The sequence below is a fragment of the Saccopteryx bilineata genome, chromosome 2 (assembly GCF_036850765.1).
Source record: "Saccopteryx bilineata isolate mSacBil1 chromosome 2, mSacBil1_pri_phased_curated, whole genome shotgun sequence".
NCBI lineage: Eukaryota > Metazoa > Chordata > Mammalia > Chiroptera > Emballonuridae > Saccopteryx > Saccopteryx bilineata.
In genome coordinates, this window is record NC_089491.1 from 330689492 (window position 1) to 330694453 (window position 4962).

Genomic DNA, 4962 nt, shown 5'->3' on the forward strand with positions numbered 1-4962 from the left:
AAGCCTGTACTAAAGCTGGTGACATTAAAGACTCAAACATGGATTTGAGGTCAGTATTTTTAAGGCAGCGATTGTGTCACTTTGTTGATGAGAAATGAACAGCATCTTCCAAAAGTGTCTACTTGAGGGATGGTTTTTATAGCTGATAGAAATATTTAAAGGTGTGTTTCATGCATCCTTTTATTGAAGATGACTGCCTATGTACTTATTCAAAGGAGGGAGCCTGGGCACACCTTTCAGAAGTTTAATTATGGAAGAGAGGGAAAGAGAGAATTGACTGAAGTCAAATAGTGTGTGTACTGGTGGTTACAGAATGATCACAGAATGTAAATGACAATATAGGGGATGGCATCAACAATATTGTAATAATTGTGTATGGGGCCAGGTGAGTGCTGGAAGTATCTGGGGAAACCCACTCTGCAGAGGACATGGCTGCCACTATTCTATATATCTAAGGCTAATACAGAATATTTAATATAGTTTGTATTTGAAAAATTAAATAAAAGAAAAATATGTGTGTATGTGTGTGTTTGTGTGAGTACACACATGTATTAGATTAACACACAATATACAATTGGGAGAAACTTAATTATGTTCAAATTGACTTTAATGATGGAGTTGATATTAGAGACAAAAGGCAATTGATGAGAATAACTCTACTCATTAAGAGTGGGATGTGAATTGGGACTTTCTTCCAAAGAGTGTAGCATGAAATGAGAGTAAAAACAAATGGCGCTTTCATAGTGAAGAACCCAGTGGACAAAACATCAGCCCTGTGCCAAAAATTAACATTGACAGTGGTAAGTCATGTTGATAGTAAAAGCCTTTGATATGATGTCACTTTAATGACATTTTGATTTTATCTTCCTTTCTCAAACCCGTAATCCCAGTCTAATCATGAAAAAAAACCATGAGCCCTTACTTGATGGACATTGTACAATGACCTACACCTCAAAATTGTCAAGGTCATTAAAAAAGAAGGCAAGGCTGAGAAACTTACAACCAAGAGGAGCCTAAGGAAACATAATGATTCAATGTAATGTCGTGTGTTTTGGAAGAGATCCCAGAGCTGAAAAAGTTCATTAGGCAAAAACTAAGGAATTTGAATAAACTGTAATTTGAAATTAGATAAAAGCAGCTATATAAATATATATGAAAGTTTCTAATTATAATGTAATCACATGTAAGACTAAATAACCACTCAACAGTGTTTTGTTGTATGTTCCATGCTTTGAAAGGTTACATAAAATATAAAAATTATCCTGCAGTTTTCAAAGAATATTTTACAACTTATACATACAGATATATGTATAACAGATAGATACATACAAATTATGGCTCAGCATAAACTTTATATATAATTCATAATGAAATTGATAATAAGTATTTTTCTGTATGTGTTTGTATAGGCATTGTTTTTTGAATAGCATACAAGGATATTTAAAAAGTGAAAATTGTTACAGAAAAAGAAATTAGAATAACAACCAATAGAAGACAAGGAATGATTTACGAATGTTGTACCATCCTTGCCTCCCCAGAATAAATCCCACTTGATCATGATGTATGGTTTTGTTTTTTTTCATGTATTGCTGGATCTGGTTTGCTAATATTTTGTTGAGGATTTTAGCATCTAAATTCATCAGGGATATTGGCCTATAATTTTCTTTCTTTGTGTTGTCTCTCCTGGTTTTGTAATCAGAATTATGCTTGCCTCATAAAAGGATCTTGAAAGTGTTCCTTCCTCTTGAATTTTTTGAAATAGCTTGATGGTGGGACTGCAAACTGGTGCAGCCACTGTGGAAAACAGTATGGAGATTCCTCAAGAAATTAGAAATGGAATTGTCCTTTGACCCAGCCATCCCACTTATAGGAATATATCCCAAGGACACCATATCACCTACTGAAAAAAAGAAATGCACCCCCATGTTTATGGCAGCATTGTTTACAACAGCACAGATCTGAAAACAGCCCAAGTGTCCATCAGTGGACGAGTGAATTAAAAAGCTGTGGTACATATATACAATGAAATACTATGGGGCTATGAAAAAGAAGGAAATATTACCTTTTGCAACAATATAGAGGGACCTGGAAACTATTATGTTGACTGAAATAAGCCAGGCAGAGAAAGAAAAATATCATATGACTTTACTCATTTGACAAATCCAGGGAATAATGAGAACTGAGGAACGGAATTGAGACAGAGGAGAGATCAAAGGAACCAGAGGAAAAGAGGACAGAGGGAAAGGGGATGATAGGATGGGATAAACCTGAAGGGAAGGGGGGAGGGTGCTGTAGGGAGGGGGGCAAGGAAGATGTTGAGGGGAGTAGGGGGGAAGGGGGATGCATGCGGGGTGACCCTAGAATCTATGTAAACACAATTAAATTAAATTTAAAAAAAAAGACAAGGAATGAGGGAAATTTATTTCCTGCTGTAAAAAGACACTCCCCTCTATAAATTATTAATTTACTAAAGAAAAGTTAATCTTACATTTTTATCACAAATGTTTATAAGGTATCACCAGCATTGTTGAACATTTCAAATTGCTACACTTGAAGAACAAGGCCCAATACTACTTTTCTTTGAAGCAGACAATATTTTACAGACTTCAGTTTGTATTATGTGATTCTCCAGATTTTTTACAAGGTATGGCACATATATGAGACAAAAATTAAACTACTAGGTTACTTTCTAATATTTAAAAATAATTCTCACCCTATTTTCAGTCCTCTCTAAATTTAAAATAGACCACCAAAAGAAGATTCACCGGAGCAAAAATAAAATAACAAACTTTAAAATTAAAAGATAATTTGGTTAAATTTAAATTAGCCCATCCTAAATCATCATAAAAATTAATCTTGGTGATGTGAGGAACCAAATAGACCCAAGCATCTGAAATCTGGCATAAGTGTAAAATTGTGTAGGTATAATAGGTTTCCACATTTATCTAATTGCATTAATTTAACAATAATAAATGACTCCTCTACATCTATCTTTAAAAGATAACTATAAATTGTCATTCAGTGGTTTTTTTGTTTTTTGTTTTTATTTTATTTATTCATTTTAGAGAGGAGAGAGAAAGGGAGAGAGAGAGAGGAGAGAGAGACAGAGAGAGAAGGTGGGGAGGAGCTGGAAGCATCAACTCCCATATGTGCCTTGACCAGGCAAGCCCAAGGTTTCGAACCGGTGACCTCAGCATTTCCAGGTCGACGCTTTATCCACTGCGCCACCACAGGTCAGGTCAGTGGTTTTGTCATACAGTCAACACATAAGCCCAGTTTTAAAAACTGATGACAGTCTTTTCAGTGATATAAGCAGTTATACACATGGGATAAAATAACATTGGGCCATTGTAAATTGAGATGGAATAACCGTTTTAAATCTCTTCTGCATACATGGCCTAGACATTGCTAAAAAAAAAAAAAAAAAGAACTGATGATTAACACATGCATTTTACCATACTGTCTTAATAATCTCATATATTTTGAAATGATTAAAAAATCATTGAAAAACTAAAAACATTTAAATTTTTTTGAAGTAGTACCTTGGGAGACTCAAGAAATAACCACATGTTGTACATCGTCTCTAGTTTCTCAGAAGAAAAACAATGAATCAGATGGATGAAAGAAACAGACTTTATTCTGTTATTGTATAAAGAAATTTGTTCCATATTTTATTATAGAAAACATTTCTTTTTTTAAGATTTTATTTTTACTGATTTCAGAGAGATAAAATAAAAGGGTGGAGGAAGGAGTGGAAAGCATCAACTCATAATAGTTGTTTTTCCTATGTGCCTTGACCGGACAAGCCCAAGGTTTTGAACCAGTGACCTCAGCATTCCAAGTCGATGCTTTATCCACTGCACCACCACAGGTCAGGCAAAAGATATTTCTAAAAACATGTTTAATTGTTTGTTCTCTGAAGTGCCAGACACTCTGCTAATTAGGGTAAAACCACATGAACAACACAGATCTAGCCTGGACTTGCCCTCCCGTTGTATCAAAATCTAGAGAGTGGGATTAAAAGATCCTAGGGGTAATAGCCCTGTTATTATTTCAATAAACTATTCACCCAATGATCAGTTTACTGTGTATATTCCACCAAGGCCAAGTCCTCATTTGTTTGTTCATTCCTGCCTCTACTTCTGGTTTCTATCCAACTGTATCTTGGAAATTGTTTAGGCATTTGACTTTAATAGCATGTATTGATTATATTACAATGCTTATTATTATGGGATATTCTTTTCAGTGTTCTAACAGTTTTGTTACTTAGAAGAATAAAAACAGTTCTACCTTAAGAATCAAAAGTTATTTTACTAGAGCCTGGCCAATATTTTGCTAGAGCTTTATAATTTAGCATTATTCCTACTCACCACCTTTCCCCCCAAAGGATCAGAAAGGAATCCCCCCATTAGAAGACTAGCATTCAGCTCCTGTCTACATACTCTGTAGGGCAGGGAGAGAAAGCTTACTGCATTCATTACAAAATTTTCATTACCCCCCAAATACCCAACAGTTATATACTAAAAAAAAAAAAAAGCAAAATAACCACAACAAGATATTTGATTGAAGCCACAATATATTTATGAAAACCCCTAGATAAGTCCTCCTGTGACAAACTTCTTTTGTCTCTTGTCTTCTGACCAGAAGTTAATTTAGAATCTACTGTTTCATTATCCACTGACAACATCTGCCTTTTCTCTCCTTTTTAATTTTCCTGTCTGTAATAGAGTAGAATATAATATTGGTTTGCCAGGAAGTACAATGAGCTCCCCAGAGGGAAGGTGATGTATTACTTTGACACACACATGAATAAGTGATGTAATCATTTGTCAGGAACTGATGGACTCACCAGTTGAGTGTTAGAAACAGTTTTAACAGCATACAAATTTTGAATACAGTTCTTGTATTTGTGATTGTAGCTAAATGAATGGTTTTTACATTTGGCATGTTGCCAGAAGCTTA

The 4962-nt window shown here is 34.7% G+C and overlaps 1 non-coding gene across 1 annotated transcript; it reads left to right on the forward strand.

Annotated features, from left to right (window-relative positions):
* The first annotated feature begins 3268 nt into the window (after window positions 1–3268).
* Window positions 3269–3408, forward strand: LOC136327502 (small nucleolar RNA SNORA20). Its single transcript, XR_010729705.1, has one exon. It is a non-coding gene; the product is annotated as a small nucleolar RNA SNORA20 (small nucleolar RNA).
* The last annotated feature ends 1554 nt before the right edge of the window (window positions 3409–4962 follow it).